The sequence below is a fragment of the Bos javanicus genome, chromosome 2 (genome assembly GCF_032452875.1).
Source record: "Bos javanicus breed banteng chromosome 2, ARS-OSU_banteng_1.0, whole genome shotgun sequence".
Lineage (NCBI taxonomy): Eukaryota > Metazoa > Chordata > Mammalia > Artiodactyla > Bovidae > Bos > Bos javanicus.
In genome coordinates this window covers 63124682-63143772 of record NC_083869.1, presented here as the reverse complement: position 1 = coordinate 63143772, position 19091 = coordinate 63124682, and the positions used below count along the sequence as shown (strand labels likewise).

The following is a 19091-nucleotide window of genomic DNA, read 5'->3' as shown; positions in this document are numbered from 1 at the left end:
GGTTGGTTGCAGTGAGATCAGCAAAAATAAGGAACAAGGCCTAAGTCAGGCTGGCTTAATTTGGTCTAGTTGACTTGATTAGTACCCACCGTGGGCATTTACAACCCAGAGGAGTCAGCGGGCGGAAGATGGAGAAGTCTGAATCTTGTTCAAATCCAGGTCTGGTGAGACCAAACTTGATTTTCAGGTTTTGAGTGGGAAATTCCCCTGTTGTCACGAATACCTTTCAGGATGGAAGGATTCCAAAGAAGAAAAATGAAGATGAAGTAGCTCAAAACCCCTGACAACCTGAAAGCACATTGTAGTATTACTTCCTAGAATGGAATTCAAGTTTTTCTGTTTGTCAAGGCAATTGAATGATCTAAAGAATGTACCGTGGAGATCCTGAGGGGAAATTAAAGACTCACTAGGAAACAGTGTTGGTACATGAAGCACGTTAGAGACTCAGGTCTCCTTATGTAAACGGGTTATCTGAGTCATTCTCCGGCTCTTTTCCTGAGAGTTTCACACCAGCAGAGGAAGGTGATTAATGAAGACAGATTTGGCATCGTTTTTTATGTTGCTCCTTTTGCTGTGGCTGTTTTTATCTAGGGACCAGCTCAGATGCTCAGGGAATGAGGGAGGTGGGAGTTGGGGGTGGTGAGGTCTCGAGAGCAGGAGACATGATCCATCTTGTGCTTGACAGTTGAGGGCCAGCTGAATAGATCAGATCCCTCGCCTGGACATGTCCGGAGTCTTGCTTAGCATAAAGATGCTTTTGCCAGAAAATAAAGTCACTATGGACTTGGCAGAATACTGACTTCAGTGGGATAATGAGATGCTGTTTGCTGGGACCCCAGTGGCTTGTTCGCTTGTTAGTTGTTCTGTGGATTGTTCAGAAGGTTGTCATGATCCTTTCTAGTAAGAATAATGCCCTTGGAGGTTGGTGGGAGCCTCAAGGTTCCCATGTTGATCATACCCCATGTGATGTTGGGTAAGAGTTGAATGAATGTCTGTGTTTTGGGGATCTGATTTGCAGAACATTATGCTCCTACTATTATTACCAATGTGACATTATATTGGGCAAAAGGGGGTAAGTATGGCCTGAAGGAGTGTGAGTGTGTATATGTTTGTTTGTGTGTGTAGGGTAGCACCTGTGTTTTTGTAGCTGAAAGGAAGGAAAGCAAACATTTGTGAGCACTGATAGGTGCTTGGGACTGTGCCCAGCCTTTGGATTTTCATGTCATATCAACTTATTCAACCTCATTCCTTCTCTACTTTGTATGTGTGAAACTAAGGCTTTCAGGCCTTGAGAATTTGCTGGACTAGGGTTCCCTGGAAAAGTGTAAGGGAAAGTGGGTGTGGGCACCTAAAAATTGAACTGAAAGCTGCCTTCCAGAGGAAATGCATCATGAAGAGACACTGCATGTGCCATCAAAGTGTTAGGGGAAGCACACTGACTGAAACCACCCACCCTGGCCAGGCCCTTTAGTAACCATTCCCGTGAGTTGTTTTATGACAGGAGATCCTGGTAAGGCATACGGAACTGATAAGCCACCACCAACTGGAAGAGTTCGGGAAAGGTCAAAAGGAGACACCACGTGTCTGTCCACTTCCCAGAATCCCTCTCGCTAGCACCTCCCCCTTCCTACAACAAAAGCAGCAGTCACCCTCCACAAGGACCTTCTTTCTCTCAGAAATGGGGTTGAGATTAGAGGCTTTCTACACCAATGGGACAGCCACCATGGTAGGGGTGAGGGGGTGGTCACTAGGCTTTCTCATTTTAGATTGCCGGCCCTAGGGCTCACCACCTGCTGTAAATGTCGGACTTTTATAGCCAGAAGGAATAAGGATGGGCCCTTATCTAGCCTCTTGTTGAGACAAGTAGGCCTCTTAGGTCAATCAGACTGGAGTTCCCTGGGGGCAGAAGACAGGTCTTTGGTTTCCTCAGTGCCAAGCACAAATAGGCAATATGTTGATTGAAGGGGGGAAAGCATGGAAGGTTGAAGGAAAAAAAGAATGAGTTGTAACTCTGAAAAATGTTTTTATGCCTTGCCCTTTCTCAAAAGGATTTGACATCATCACCGGAAATGGTTGTTTAGGTGCACTGGGAGCTGGTTTCCAGGCAGAGGATGCAAGTGGAGAGGGTGGGTAAGACAGGTGTGAATACCTGCTGGCTGTGACTATTATTGCTGGCTTCTAGGAGGCATAATAGGAAGTAGGTTCTTTCCTCTTCTGCCCTTTTCTTTCCTCAAGAAAGCTGATCACAAAGCAGAGAGGTAGTGTTACAGATGAGGGTAATGATGAATGCACACCTAACTTCAAGTAAATCCCTTGTAAAATTCAGAAACACTCTGTTCAAATCCCTTACAACAGTGTTTCTCTCTAGATGTGAGTGTGATTGTAAAGACTGATATGAAATCAGTCTTTTTTAAAAATATATATATATATAATGTTGGTAAACATCTAAGTGTTCATGAATAAAACTCTCATTTTTTCAAACAAACAAACAAAAAATACCTGACAATAGATCATGAGATAACCTCCTAAGATGGGCCCACAATCTGCTCAATAACGTGGGTGCTCAACACAGGACAGACACTCACAACCCCTGCCTTCTAGGGACTTGACTGCCCTAAGTTAGACTGTTCATCAACAGTCAGCCATTGTCATACCAACATGACAAGCTATCCCAACTCTTAGCGGCTTAAAACACTGTCTTTTATTGGTGTTCCCGGGTTTTGGGTCAGTTGGGTGGTGGTTCTGGTTTCCGCTAGGTTCACTCATGTAGTGATTAGGGGGTCAGTCTGCTGTTCTTAGCTGGCTTCTCACATGTTTGGGGGGTGTTGGCTGGCTGAGTTTGGTCCAGGATTGTCTCAGCTGAGACTGTAACTAACCAGGGTTCTTGGCCTCCTTAATCAATCGAAATTGGTAAGAGGCCAGACAAGAAATTCAAGCAAGACTTTACTGGGGTCCCTGCTGCAGCAGGAGGGGAGTGAAAACAAGTAACAGGTTCCTTTGCTCACTTGCTCCTTACTGGGAGGGTGAGCTGGTTCCTTTCATAAGGTGAGGGTAGGGCTGTGGCCGGAGGGGTGGCTTACCACCACCCTGTAGTGGTGTTGGGTGCCAGGGGCATGCACAGTACCCTGCTTTTGCTCTGGGCTCTTCAGAAGTGGCAGTTGGGTTTTTTGGTCTTTTTGTATTTTTTTGTCCATAATTTGCCCCAGCGGAAGATCCCCTGGAGAAGGGAAGGCTACCCACTCTAGTATTCTGGCCTGGAGAATTCCTTGGGGTCGCAAAGAGTTGTGCACAGCTGAGTGATTTTCACTCACTCACTCATACATTCACAGTTATTTTTAGTCCCTTATAGTTTCTCTATATCTTGTTGTTTAGGAGATATTTGTCCAGGTGCAAACACTGCAGCAAAGGCTCCCAGGTCCCAGCCAGTGTTGGCTGGGCTCCCTTCCACATGGCCTGCCCTCTTGCAGCCGTTTGATCCAGGTTACAGGATAAGCAGAAGCATGCGATGAATGTCTTTTTGAGGCCCAGGTTCAGAACTGGCATTCCTGACTTCTATCACATTTATTAGCAAAGCAAGGTGCAACATGTATCCAGATTCAAAAGGTAAGATGGAGACTCATCTTGGTGAGAGTTGCTACAGAGTCTCATTGCAAGGTGTGTGGACATCTCCTACATTTATCCTTTTTTTTTTCATTCACCCCATAATCCTCCTTATGGTCCCTCAACCCATCCTTCGCTCTTGTTCCATTCTTTATTAATGAAAACTCAAAAGACTGTGTGCCATTTACTGTGCAGAGTCATTGAGGAAGTCACCAAGATGAGTGAGATACGAGCCCATCCTGCAAAAGTTCATCACCAAAGGGGTGGGGGAAATACACATGAAGATGGCCAGTTGGAGTCGCCCAGCAAATTTTGTGTGCAAAGTGGGCCTTGACCCCAGAGGAAGAGGTGAACCAGGTCTCTCTGTGGGTGGAGAGACTGCTCAGAAGAGGAACTAAGTCACCCAGGAGCTGGTAGCAGGAAATGGCTGGACGAAAGGGAAAGCAGATGGCAGGACCTTAGCAGCTTGTTCTGGAAAGCGTGGGTCCCTATCAGGGTGAAGTGGCAGGAGAGCGAGTGGGCCAGGTGGACCCTGCAGCTCGGAGCGCTCAGGGCACAGCCATTCCTGACAGCCAGAGGGCAGTTGTCGGCAGACTTCTTTTTCTCTCTGACACATGTACTGGAAGGAACAGCCAGTGTGATTACTGCAGGCTGATGCCTTTTCCTCACCAGAAGGAGGAAGTCAGGCAAGTGTGGTTCTGTGGATTCCAAACTGTATGCCGAGGCACCCTGGGGTGCCCCAAGGAAGTTACGAGATTAAGTGAAAGTCACAGGATATTGTGTAACTGTGAGGAAAATAGCTCTCTTTGCCACCTCACTACCACCACAAAGTTGTTTGGACCTAATGCTTTGGTAAGTGGAGCTTTTCTTAGTTACTTCTTTTGGCCAAAGGGTGTCCTGAAAAAATGACTGAAGACTAAATCTCTAAAGGGACAGTAAAGTGGAAAAGTTTGAGTTTGGGAAAGGCTGAAAGTGTTAGTCATTCAGTCGTGTCTGACTCTTTGCGATCCCATAGACTGTAGCCCACCAGGCTCCTCTGTCCATGGGAATTCTCCCATACTGGATGGGTTGCCATTCCCTTCTCCAGGGGAGCTTCCTGACCCACGGATCGAACCTGGGTCACGTGCACTGTAGGTGGATTCTTTACTGTCTGAGCCCCCAGGGAAGCCCCTTGAGTTTGGGAACTGCTGGTGAAATTGTTAAGGGTCCTGGGTTCAAATGCTGCCCCCTGCCTCTTATTAGAGGTGTGACCTCAGCAAGCGAGTTGCTTTCTTGGTCCTGCATCTGTAAAGTGGAGATGGTGCCTCCCCCTGGGGTGACCAAAAGGAATAAATGAGTTTGTATAAGAAAAAGGCTATAAGTGGAGCCTGGTAGTGGGTAAACACTAACTGGCTAGCCGCCTTAACATTCAGCATCACGCCTGTAATTGGGCTCTTGCTGAGTCCATTGTCTTTTGTAAGGGACAGAAGCATAGGGTGTCACTGAGTTTGACAGGACTGAGCAACTGAGCGTGCACCCGTGTGCACGCACACACACCCCCAGAGTCTACAGAAGCACAGCACAGGTACCAACAACAGCATACCCCTTGTTGGAAGGAAGGTCTGCAGAGAAGTCCACGAGTCTTTGAGTGGCCAGTGGGACTTTCTGTTCTGTGTGACACTGCAGGGCAGTGCTGTGCATCTTCACGCCTGGCCGTGGGATCCTGGTTCTCCCACAGCCTCTCATTTCAGGAAACTTTACTTTCCAGATGCAGCTCTGTTTCAAAGTCCTGTCCTTAGGCACCTGCATTCACACTGAGTCTCTTTCCCACATCCCCACCTCTACCCGCAGTGAAATGACCTGTCTCCACCATCAGTGGCTCAGATGAAAGGAGCATAAGAGGGTGTCTCTCTGGCTTGTCGTTTCCTGCATTAGTGAGCAGGAGCCACCTGGCCTGTGATGTGAGGGTGGGGCCCGGGAGGCGCTCCTGCAGGTGCCTGCAAATTCTTCCATGCACCAGGTAGGCTTTCATTTGTAATTTTAAGCTGATTTGTGATGGCCTAGGCTGCTCATTGTCCCCTCCCTCTTTTTTATTAAGATTCTCTGCTGTTCTGTGTGTGTGACTGTGATGCTGCCATGTTTTATTTTCTGCAGCAGCTATCTGTCCATGGTCCTCCTTATCTCTCTCTCCCCTTCAGTCCACTCTGTTCACTCCCCTTTCATTCAGGGAACTTTTTCTTTTCTCCTCCACGCAAATGTCACTCTGACTCCTCTCTCTGACTTGTAGCTGGGAGTTGGTCGTGGCCTCATTTCTCATTCTGATCCTGCTCTTTTTGGATTCTGCCAAATCTCTTTTGCATTTGTTTTTCACCTCCGCACTCTAGGCTGTCAGCAGTTCAGTGAGCCCTTTCCAAGCTCATTTTTCCCCATTTGCTTTTTAATTAGTTTTCCTCTCTGCTGCTCCTCTGGTCCCCTCCATCCTACAGTCCTCTGTGGCTGAACAGAACAAGTTCCAGCATCTCTTGCATGCTTTTAAGAAAATGTGGGTGGGGTAGTGGCCATCACAGTTATTGTTTCCAGGCTGGTGGCTTTGTCTTGAAATTTGGGCTTTCATTCATTTGTCATCTAGCTCTGTAACAAGGCATGTTGCCTGTTTGCAGGCATTTTATGATCTGCAGAAAGTTTCCAGAGACAGGGACATGATATCTTCCATGGAGTATTTGTAGAAAAGGATTTGTATTTTAAAAATAAAGTGTTCTGAGTCTTAACCTGTTTTTTTTTTTTTTTTGAAGTACAGCTTCTAGAAGACAGGGCACAGGCTTCCTTTTATAGATTCAGCACCGTCTTTGAAACCTCTGAAATGTTAAATAACCTTTAGTGTCTGGGTATTTGGGGAGCAGAGAGTGTTCATAGCTTTTTTCAGATTGCCCTTGGATTCTGTGGCCCCCCAATATTTAGCTTCCCTGTGACAGAGGATGAGATGGTTGGATGGTATCATCAACTTAGTGGACATGAGTTTGAGCAAACTCCGGGAGTTGGTGATGGACACGGAGGCCTGGCATACGGCAGTCTATGGGGTCGCAAAGAATGGAACATGACTGAGTGAGTTAATAACAGAAGAGATTGGAAGTTAACAATGTATGATCTGGAGAAAAGACTAGAGGCTGCAGGAGCACAAGGGGTGGTCAGGAAGGTGCTTGAAATTTGTTTTTGAGAGGTTTTTTTCCCCCCGCCCTGTACTAATTCTTACCCATTAGGGATGACTGCTGATGGATTGTCAGAGCTCGAATGAAATAAAAGGGAAAGGTCATTGCCTTAGGAATTGCCCATCTAGAGCACGTCTCATCAGTTCTGCCCTCTGCTGTCTGTCACCCCAGCTCCTTAGGGCATAGCGTAGGCTGGAAGGAACCAAGGCGGTTAGGGTCCCTGTTGGAGCTCCTAGATCCTTGTTGCTCAGAGGCGCTCCACAAACTGGCAGTGTTGGCCACAGCTGGAAGCTTATCAGAAATGCAGACTCTTGCAGCTGAAGATCACCATACTAAGTGAAGGAAGTCAGAATGAGAAAGACCAATACCAAATTATTTATCACTTATTAAAAAGCATATCATTTATATGTGGGATCTAAAATACAGCATAAATGAACTTACATATGAAACAGGAACAGATTCACAGTCACAGAGAACAGACTTGTGTTTGCCAAGGGCTAGGAGAGGGAGGACTGGGATTTGGGACTAGCAGATGCAAACTATATTATATATAGGATGGATAAACAACAAGGTCTGACTGTATAGCACAGGGAACTGTATTCAGTATCCTGGGATAAACTATAATGGAAAATAATATTAAAAAGAATGTATGTATGTATAATAGAGTCATTCTGCTGTATAGCAGAAGTTAACACAACATTGTAAATCAACTTTAATTTTAAAAAGGGAGCTTGGGATTGACGTGTACACACTGCTGTACTTGAAATGGATAACCAACAATATCCTACTGTATAGCACAGGGAACTCTACTCAATGTCATGTGGCAGCCTGGATGGGAGGGGAGTTTGGGGGAGAATGGATACATGTATAGGTATGGCTGAGTTCCTTTGCTGTCCACCTGAAACTGTCACAACATTGTTAATTGGCTATACTCCAATATAAAATAAAAAGTTTAAAAAAGTAAAGCAGAAGCAATATTATAACACATTCAATTCAATAAAGACTTTAAAAATGATCCACAGCAAAAAAAAAAACTTAAAAAAACTGTGATAAAAAATGTTATTAAATGCAAAAAGAAAAAACAAAACAAAACAAAGAATAAGTGCAGATGCTTGAGGCTCACAGACTCAGAATCTACAGAATAACCAGACTCCCAGGTGATTCACAGGCACATGAATGTTCAGGGAGCAAGGTTCTAGGCTCAGCATGTTTCATGGGCAGCAGTCATATCTCTCTGAGGCATTGTGTCATGGGCATGGCCCCTCCCTGCATCAGATTTGGTTCTGATTTCCTATCACTATTATGATAAATCCTAACACAAATATATATAGGCCACTTTGTGTTAGAATTTATCATAAAATAAATATATATGTATCTGTAATATATATCTGTATGTGATTTGTTTGGTACTTTGCTGTGAGTGTTGAGGCAAATGTGTAGATCAGAAAAAGAATCCTTTTGACTACCTACTCATACCCACCGTAGGAAATCACTGTAGAAGATTCTGGGGGTTCAAGCAGTAAGACCTTGGTTCTGACTTTGAGGAGTCTGGTCCAGGAGGATAAACATTAAAAGAGTGATTTCATCTCATAGTATATCTTGTGGTTCATAAGAATCAGAGAAAAGAGTGGGTAGATTTTTGTCCTACTGCTGAGGTGTCACCCATCTCAGTAGATAGTGATAGGTGGACAGCCCTGTGTGATAAAGTTATTTTTAGACCTTTACCAGAATCTGACCTCTTCTGGGAGCTTCTATGATGCCTCCTCAAACTGTGACTGGATAGCACTTTTTGTGTTTTCAAGCAAGTAGCTTAAATAGCCACTTGTTCAGTTACCAGTCAGCTGGTATGTAGCCCAAGAGAGAATGTTTGTCGTTGAGTGCTTGTTCTGGGCTCTGCCCCTTGGCTAAGGATCCCTACTTCCTATTCCGGGGAATGACTTCCCAATGTGACTTTTTGTCTTGTGATCTCACACTGAAGGCATGTTATGTTTCAGCTGAATGCTTTTCCTTCTGAATTGCCTAGCTGGAAGCATGGTCACTAATCCCTATAGCTGAATTAACCCATTTGAAGATTTAGGAGGTAGTTCTTCTTGGCTTTCTCTCTCTTTTTTAAACTGAAAGAGTTTAATTAGAGAGATACACATTCTACAGGCAGAGTGTGGACCATCTCAGAAGGCTAAGAGACGGTGAGAGAAACGCATTCCATAGAGTGTGAACACACAGAAGGCTAGAGAGGCTTTGAGAGAAAGCATTCCAGAGTGTGGAAGATCTCAGAAGGCTAGAGAGGCACTGAGAGAAAGGCATTTGATAGAGTGTAGACTGTCTCAGAAAGCTAGAGGATCCTTGAGAGAAAGACATTCCACAGACAGAGGGCAGACCATCTCAGAAAGTGAGAGCGGCCCTGAGAGGAAAAGTTTCCATAGAGTGTGGTCCATCTCAGAAGATAAGTGAGACCTTGCTCGCGTCTCTTGGTGCAAGATTAAGAGTTTTACAGAAGAAAGAAGCAATGACCCTATAAAGTGTGTACTTTCTGTTGACAGAGGTAGAACAAAAACTGCATCTGGGAAACCAGAGTGTTTGCCTCTTTCTGTGTGTGTGTGTGTGTGTGTTTTGTTTTTTTTTTTTTTTAATGAGAAACTCTTTATACGCTTACTTGCTTTTCCACACTCCTTTGTTTTGGAATCACATAAACTTGGGATCAGTACTACTAGCTGGGTGAGCTTTGAAAGGGCAGTTGGCTAATTCTCTGAACATCATGTAAAGTGATGAGCGTTTATTTCAAAAGGGTAAGAATGAAATGAAGTGGTGTGTACAGAGGGTCTAGCACAGTGTTTGATACCAAGCGCCTAGTATCCAGCAGGCCCAGCTGCTGGTCACTGTGCCCCTGACACTGTGTTGAAATATGTTTATGAATAAAAGTAACACGTGGCCTGCCCTCCTTAGATCTTACAGTCATTTAGTATACGACTTAAATGCTAGGCAGGTAACAGATATATAAAGAAGTCTGCATGGTTTCCATGGAAAATTGGAGGGCTATGCCCAACACTACTGCCAGAGTCCTCTCAGAGGAAAGGGTTTAGTGTGACCAGATAGTCCCATTTTTCAGGAGCTGCCAGAAACTCAGTTTTTTATATTAAATATCCCTGTTTTCCAAATGTTGTTAAGTCACTAAGGAAAAATGATTTCTTGTCTGCCAAGGGTATATCCACAAGGTTTTGTTTGTGCCCTCCAAGACTCTGTTTCCTCAGTCCTGGATTTAGAAAAGCCAGAGGAACCAGAGATCCAAATTGCCAACATCCATTGGATCATCGAAAAAGCAAGACAGTTCCAGAAAAACATCTGCTTCATTGACTACGCAAAAGCCTTTGACTGTGTGGATCACAATAAACTGTGGAAAATTCTGCAAGAGATGGGAATATCAGATCACCTGGCCTGCCTCCTGGGAAATCTGTATGCAGGTCAAGAAGCAACAGCTAGAACTGGACATGGAACAACAGACCAGTTCCAAATTGGGAAAGAAGTACATCAAGGCTGTATATTGTCACCCTGCTTATTTAACTTGTATGCGAGTACATCATGTGAAATGCCAGGCTGGATGAAGCACAAGCTGAAATCAGGATTGCCAGGAGAAACATCAATAACCTCAAATATGCAGATGACACCACCCTTATGGCAGAAAGCAAAGAAGAACTAAAGAGCCTCTTGATGAAAGTGAAAAAGGAGAGTGAACAAGTTGGCTTAAAACTCAGCATTCAGAAAACTAAGATCATGGCATCTGGTCCCATCACTTCATGGGAAATAGATGGGGAAACAGTGGAAACAGTGTCAGACTTTATTTTTGGGGCTCCAAAATCACTGCAGATGGTGACTGCAGCCATGAAATTAAAAGACGCTTACTCCTTGGAAGGAAAGTTATGACCAACCTAGACAGCATATTAAAAAGCAGAGACATTACTTTGTCGACAAAGGTCTGTCTAGTCAAAGCTATGGTTTTTCCAGTAGTCATGTGTATGTGAGAGTTGGACTATAAAGAAAGCTGAGCACTGAAGAACTGATGCTGTTGAACTGTGGTGTTGGAAAAGACTCTTGAGAGTCCCTTGGATTGCAGGGAGATCAAACCAGTCCATCCTAAAGGAAATCAGTCCTGAATATTAGTTGGAAGAACTGATGCTGAAGCTGAAACTCCAATACTTTGGCCACATGATGCGAAGAACTGACTCATTGGAAAAGACCCTGATGCTGGGAAAGATTGAAGGCGGGAGGAAAAGGGGATGGCAGAGGTTGAGATGGCTGGATGGCATCACCAACTCGATGGACATGAGTTTGAGCAAGCTCCAGGAGTTGGTGATGGACAGGGAAGTCTGGCGTGCTGCAGTCCATGGGTTCTCCAAGAGTCGAACACAACTGAGCAACAGAACTGAAGAGCAAGAATGCATTGTGCTAAGTGAAAGATGACCATCATAAAAGACCACATAGTATAGGATTCTATTTATATGAACCATCTACCATAAGCACATCTATGGAGACAGAGAGTGAGTTAGTGATTGCCTAGAACTGGGGGATGGGTAGAGGACTAGGAAGTGAACTGAATGGTTTTCTTTTCAGAATGATGGAGATATTCTAAAATTGATTGATTTGATAGTTGCACAACTCTGTGGACATTCTAAAAACTTTGAATTGCACACTCTGAAAGAATGGATTGTATGGTATGTGAAGTATATGTCAATAAAGCTGTCACCAAAAACAGGTAACCTAGACAAATGATAGTCAGGTAAACCACATCCCTCAGTGGTGGGTGGTAAATGCTGCCGGTGTGTAAACGTACAGGTCCATTGTCCACAGGTCAGAGGAGCTTCATGAAGGGCTTTCTCTTTGGATGTCCTTTCACATAGAACTTTCCTTTTTAATTTGGAGACCATTTCTTTAAGGGAGATTATTGCAAAATGAACAGAATAACTGTATGATTTCTTAACAGGGCATTCCTCTCCTCTCTAACTCTCCAGTATAGGAAGCAGTTTGGAGGACCAATGCATTCTCTGAACTTTTATTTCTCCTGGTTTTCCATCACTCCTTAAGTGTTTAAGGTCTAATTTTATATCCTTTCTGCTCAGGGTCTTGTGATAGTAGCTGCCCAAGGAATCTGTAAATTTGTAAATTACTTAATTTATAAGTGATGCAAAGCCAAAATGATATCTAGAACTTTAATTGACAGAAACAATCAAAGAAAAACAGTGGGATAGACCAATGGACCAAATTTAGCAATATAAAATGTCTTGGGTCCCCTTATCTGAAGTTTTGCCTTCTGCAATTTTAGTTACACACAGTCAACCACAGTATGAAAATGTTAAATGGAAAATTCCAGAAATAAGCAATTCAAAAGCTTTAAATTGTGCACCATTCTGAATAATAACAATACACTGCTTCCTGCCCGAATGTGAATCATCTTTTTGTCTAGCATATCCACCTATTAGCCACTTAGTAGCCATCTCAGTTTTCAAATCAGCTGTGATACTACAGAGCTTGTGTTCAAGTCATCCTTATTTTACTTAATTCTGACCCCAGTGCACTGGAGTGGTGATGCTGGCAATGTACATGTGCCAAAGAGAAGCTGTAAAGTGATTTCTTTAATGCATAGGTGAAAGTTCTCAACTTATTGAGGTTGGTAACATCTACAGTAAAAACGAATCTTCTGTCTGAGATGCTGTAAAGAAGAAAAAGGATGTTTGTGCTAGTTTTGCTGTTGCTCCTTGGACTGGAAAAGTTATAGCCACAGCACAGTGTGTGGTATTTAATTAATATGGAGGAGGCTTTAAATTTGTACAGTAAGATATTTTGAGAAAGACTGCATTTATATAAGCTTTCTTACAATGTATTGTTATAATTGTTAATCTTATTAGTAGTTATTATTAATCTTACTGTGCCTAATTTATAAATTAAACTTTATCACTGATATGTTCATATAGGAAAAAAAATAGCATATATAGGGTTTGGGTCTATGCACAGTTTCAGGCATCCACTGGGGGTCTTAGAACATATCCCCCAAGGATAAGAAAGGCACCTGTAAATAGGAACTCATGCATGTAAACGCAAACAACTATACCAACCCAGAGTGGACAAGAATGGGCTTCCCTGGAGGCTCAGATTGTAAAGAATCCACCTGCAATGTGGGAGGCCTGGGTTCGATCCCTGGGTTGGGAAGATTCCCTAGAGATGACAACGGCTGCCCACTCCAGTATTCTGGCTTGGAGAATTCCTATGGACAGAGGAGCCTGGCAGACTCCATACAGTCCATGGGGTCATAAAGAGTCAGATGCAGCTGAACGACTTTCACATTCACTTTCTTTCAGAGTGGAGAAGACCCTGCTTAATGGTAATTCCAATTATAAATAAAGTTGTGGTGGTTTTAATTTGGTTATGGTCAGAAATGTTAAATAAGAGCCAAAGATTGCTCTGAGTTCTAGAAAACTAACTATGAAGTTTGAGTCAGACCCCAGATCATCACTTAATGACTAAATGGTGAGGGCAGGCTGTTTAACTTCACTGAATCTTCAGTTTCCTCATCTGTAAAATGGGTATAGTCACATCAGCCTTACAGGACTGTTGTGAAAATCAACCGTGTTAATGTTTGTGAAGCCTTAGAGCTGTACCTGGCACCTAGTAGGTACTATATGATGATGATACAGATGATAGAAGATGGTTCTAGCAGTAGGGATTCCAGATTAAGGAAGTTGACAGTGCCAGTACTTGGCAAACATCTGATCCCATGGGAACACTGAGATCCCACTAATGGAATCACTGACTTACAGGGCGTGCAGATAGAGGGTGGCCCTGCTTGGGGAGGGGTTAGTGCAGTTTAGCAAATAATCATTGTGTATCTTTACTCACTAAAGAGTCCTTATCTTCTGGGGACACCTTTGTGGGAAAACCAGAATTCAGTGTGCTGGGGATAAAATCCTCACATCACATATGTAATGTGAAATAAACTAAGGTTTACAGGGAGAGGCAGCCTGCATTAGGACAGAGAAGTATCACTAAGAGCATTTCTGTACTTCACTACAGAATTAGTATCTCTCAGTCTTGGGTTCTTTTTCTGTAAAGCAGATAACTATACTGGCTGTGAGAATTAAGATTTACATAAAGCTTCTAGTTGGTACATAGCAAGCACTCAAGAAATAGTTCTTATAACAAAATAATATAGTCAGGAATAATCCAAATACAAAAGTGACCCTGCTGCTGAATTGCTTCAGTCATGTCTGACTCTGTGCGACCCCATAGATGGCAGCCCACCAGGCTCCCCGTCCCTGGGATTCTCCAGACAAAACACTGGAGTGGGTTGCCATTTCCTTCTCCAATGCATGAAAGTGACAAGTGAAAGTGAAGTCGCTCAGTTGTGTCCAACCCTCAGCAACCCCATGGACCGCAGCCTTCCAGGCTCCTCCTTCCATGGGATTTTCCAGGCAAGAGTACTGGAGTGGGGTGCCATCGCCATCTCGGAAAAGTGACCCTAGCACAGACATTTCACAAAAGTCACGAGAGAGAAACAGACAGGAGGAATCCTATGTGTTTACAACCTAACAAGGCAACGTTTCATTTGAAAATGGCCTTTCAGTAGATAAAGATTGGGGTGGAGGATGGGGTAGATGGTGAAGAAGCTAATTTCTGGTAATCAGTGATATTGAAAGGATTCATTTAGGTTATAGAGAAGGTAATATAAGTTAACTTTTTAAAATTTATTTTCATTGAGGTATGCGTGCTAAGTCACTTCAGTTGTGTCTGACTCTTTGTTACCCCATTGACTGTAGCCCACCAGGCTCCTCAGTTTATGGGATTGTGTAGTCAAGAATACTGGAGTGGGTTGCCATTTCCTTCTCCAGGGGATCTTCCTGACCCAGGGATTGAACCTGTGTCTCTTACGTCTCCTACATTGGCAGGCAGGTTCTTTACACTAGTGTCACCTCGGAAGCCCAATTATTGAGGTATAGTTGACTTACAATTTTGCATTCGTTTCAGGTGTACAGTTGAAGTAACTGTTTTTGAGGTCCCTTCTCCTTCTTATGATTTTTGGTAATTTATTCTAGGAACGTTTCTTTTGTTGCAGGGGGTTCCTGAAATTTGAATGCTCTGCCTCAAAGAAATGCATTCCTAAATATAACTTTGAGTGGTTGTGGCAGTCCACCTAAGGAAATGTTTGTCCAGGGACCCTTTTCCTATTCCCAATAAACTGTACTCCTACATGTAAAAGAAAATGTAGAAACATCTGTTGTAGGATATTCAATTTTGAAAAAAACTTTTAAGTCAGATTTCATGTGGTGTTTAGTTCTGTTTATATTAATCTAACATCTCTAGATCCTGTGGGAGACCTCTCGGTTGGGTAAGCTCTTTTCCAAGTGGAAGTATGTAGGGTTAATGCTTGGGAGTGTGGTTGGCTGTGAGAATCGTCTGACCATGGCCACATGGCTGACGTGGCTGAACAATGACCGCCCTTCTCACCCCCTGTGCTAACTTGTCCATCCCCAGTTCTTTATGCCCCATCAGATAAGGAAAAAGGGATTTCCCCACTGCGGAAGATAATACATAAACCTGTTGCCCTGTAGAAACTTAAAGCAGCCTTTCTGATCCTCCTTCACACACCAGCTCTTCATTTTCCTGTCTTGATGCATGATAACCCCTGCTACCCAAGATGAAAGTCTAGTGGTCATCTGAGACTCCTCCCTCTACCCGCTTCACTTAGTTGTCTTTCACTGTCCTGCAGATTTGACCTCTTGATTGTTTCCACCTACCATGTCTACCATTACCCTGTGGAGGCCTTTGTCTGACTCAGTCCTCACCAAGAGTTGTACAATCCTGCCTCCAGAGCTATGGTCAGGCCCTCTTTAGATCCTCCACATAGCAGCCAAGATCAAATACGGTGGTCTCTCTGCTTTTAAAAGTCTCCAGTGACTTACATTGTTTGGGGCTCTTATTGAACAGGGGAGGTTGTCCAGAAACATCTGCAGACCCTTTTCAAAGTATTTAGGTATAGGTCCCATCCTGGACCCATCAATAGAAAGGGGGCACTTGGAATGGAGTTTGGGCTTCTGTATTATGAAAAATGTTGAAAAATCTCCCCAAACAGAAAGAAACTCAATAAATAATGCTTTGAGAAGCAACGTTTTTGTTGTTGTTGTTGTTTTGAAATAATTATTTAATAGGAAGTTGTAAAAATAGTACAGAGAGTTTTATGAACCCACCTCCCTCAGCAATGTCATTTTATATGCCAGGACATTGACTGCTGTTCAGTTGCTCAGTGGTGTGAGACTCTTTGCGACCCCTTGGACTGCAGCACGCCAGGCTTCCCTGTCCAACACCAACTCCTGGAGTGTGCTCAAACTCATGTCCATCACGTAAGTGATACCATCCAACCATCTCGTTCTCTATCGTCCCCTTTTCCTCCTGCCTTCAATCTTTCCCAGCATCAGGGTCTTTTCCAATGAGTCAGCTCTTCTTAGCAGGTGGCCAAAGTATTGGGGCTTCAGCTTCAGCATCACTCCTTCCAATGAATTTTCAGGACTGATTTCCTTTAGGATTGACTGGTTGGATCTCCTTGCTGTCCAAGGGACTCTCAAGAGTCTTTTCCAACACCACAGTTCAACAGCATCAGTTCTTCAGTGCTCAGCTTTCTTTATAGTCCAACTCTCACATACACATGACTACTGGAAAAACCATAGCTTTGACTAGACAGACCTTTGTCGACAAAGTAATGTCTCTGCTTTTTAATATGCTGTCTAGGTTGGTCATAACTTTCCTTCCAAGGAGTAAGCGTCTTTTAATTTCATGGCTGCAGTCACCATCTGCAGTGATTTTGGAGCCCAAGAAAATGAAGTCTGTCACTTTTCCCATTGTTTCCCTATCTATTTGCCATAAAGTAATGAGACCAGATGCCATGATCTTGGTTTTTTGAATGTTGAATTTTAAGCCAGCTTTTTCACTCTCCTCTTTCACATTCATCAAGAGGCTCTTTAGTTCTTCTTTGCTTTCTGCCATAAGGGTGGTGTCATATGCATATCTGAGGTTATTGACATTTCTTCCAGCAATCTTGATTTCAGTTTGTACTTCATCCAGCCCAGAATTTCGCATGATATACTGTGCATATAAGTTAAATAAGCAGGGTATCATTACACAGCCTTGATGTACTCCTTTCCTGATTTGGAACCAATCTATTGTTTCCTGACTGATTCTAACTGTTGCTTGTTGACCTGCATACAGATTTTTCAGGAGGCAGTTAAGGTGGTCTGATATTCCCATCTCTTTAAGAATTTTCTAGTTTGTTGTGATACACACAATCGAAGACTTTGGTATAGTCAATGAAGCAGAAGTAGATGTTTTTCTGGAATTCTTTTGCTTTTTCTATGATCCAGTGGATGTTGGCAATTTGATCTCTGGTTTCTCTGCCTTTTCTAAATCCAGCTTGAACATCTGGAAGTTCTCAGTTCATATACTGTTAAAGCCTAGCTTGGAGAATTTTGAGTACTAGTTTGTTAGACACAAGTCATGTTTTTTATTGCCCATTTCTCTTGCTAGGTTAGAATGTCAGACTTCTTATTATGTGGACTCATGGGTTATTTCCCAACTGTATTGGGACACTTTTTGTTTTTTTAACATTTATTTAAATTTGGCTGCATCTGGTCTTAGTTGTGGCGCACTGGCTTAGGTGCTCTGTGACATGTGAAATCTTAGTTCGCTGACCAGGGTTTGAACACATGTACCCTGCATTGCAAGGTAGATTCTTAACCACTGGACCGCCAGGAAAGTCCTGTGACACATTTTGATTCAAGATCAGTGTGGACAGTCTTACATCTGTGTACACTGATGGTCATGGCAGTGGTCTTTGCTGTATGTGAATGTAAGATTTTGATAGCTGTCACTTGTTTATCCTTGCCAAGTGGATTATTCCCCCAAAGAATAAGTCTGAGCACTGCAATTCTATCTGGTGACCTGAGGTCAGAACTTTCTTATGTAAAAAGAACTGCCACAACAGGTTTTATGCTAGAAGAACAGTGCAGACAGTTATTCTTCCTGAATCTGAGATACAGTTCGCTTAGAATGATGTCCATGTGCATTGTTTCCCAGACACGTGTAAATCTTGCTTTGTTTTATCTTGTTTAGATGGTAAAACATAAGGGCATAGGGATTGTTTTGTTGTTGTTGTTTGGTCTTGTTTTAGTCATAATTCTAAACTACAGCTGCTTGGAGGGAATGACTCTAGGCTGTGAATCTTAAAGTGGAGTTTTGCTCTGAGTGACGGAGTCCTACTGAATTACTATGGCTTATAATGAATTCAGGGGGACGGGTTTCAGGCTTTTAGGTGCTGACCTAGGACATTCTTTGAAGCCGTCATCTTTTCCAACACCAGGCATTGGGCTTGGTGACTGAGCTCTGCTCCCTTCTCCATCAAAACTGATGGGCGAACTAGAAAAATCCTTTGTGTCAGTCATGGTGACATTTTGCTGACACTTGCCTCTGCTTTCTGCATCTCAGACAGATTAGCTTGCGTGTTTTGAAAAAAGGAACTGAGGGGCAGTAAGGAAACCACTGTCTGATTCAGAATAAAACCTGGTTAGCGGAGGCTGCTGGTATGTTCTAAAATAAGGCAGTAGTGGAAAGATTTCTCACCTCAGTCACAGTGGCTGCTGGGGAGCCTTATAGGAGTCCTGAGACTTATTCAGTAACACTCACCTCTCATTAAGGACAAGCACTGTTGCAAATTAAAATCCTGCAGATTAGACATTTTATAGACAAGGATGCTGTATCTCCATTTCTATAACTTCCCATAGGGAGAGGTGTATGTGCGCATGCTTAGTTACTTCAGTCTTGTCTGACTCTCTGCGACCCCATGGACTGTAGCCCACCAGGCTCCTCTATCCATGGGATTCTCCAGGCAAGAATACTGAAGTGGGTTGCCATGCCCTCCTTCAAGGGCTCTTCCCAAGCCAGGGATCAAACCCATGTTTCTTACGTCTCCAGCTTTAGCGGACGGGTTCTTTACCACTATTGCCACCTGGGAAGCCCCAAAGGAAAAGGGCTCAGGGCCAGTTCTGAAATTTGAATCTGGATCTTGCAGCCACACCTGATTGCCTTTGCATCCGTGCAAGACACTCCGAGTTCAGCTCCGACCCTCATGAGTAGTTCCTGGGCAGGCGTCTGAGAGAAGACCGCAGAGTCTGACTTCTTTCACGGCTGAGAGGCTGCCTTTCGAGTGGAGAATTCGAAATGCGCTAGATGCCATGTCCCTTGATGATGGGTAATAACCTCATTAGGCAGGAAGGA

The 19091-nt window shown here is 43.5% G+C and overlaps 1 protein-coding gene across 6 annotated transcripts in view; it reads left to right on the top strand.

Annotated features, from left to right (window-relative positions):
- The window catches only part of MGAT5 (alpha-1,6-mannosylglycoprotein 6-beta-N-acetylglucosaminyltransferase), a 398273-nt gene that overhangs the window by 109592 nt on the left and 269590 nt on the right, over positions 1–19091 (top strand). For 2 of the 6 annotated variants that reach the window (XM_061439531.1, XM_061439523.1), the window contains exon 3: positions 16046–16168. The exons of the other annotated variants lie outside the window; for them this stretch is intronic. The gene's annotated coding sequence lies outside the window, so the exon portion shown is untranslated. The remainder of the gene's footprint in view (positions 1–16045; positions 16169–19091) is intronic. 6 annotated transcript variants of the gene reach the window in all.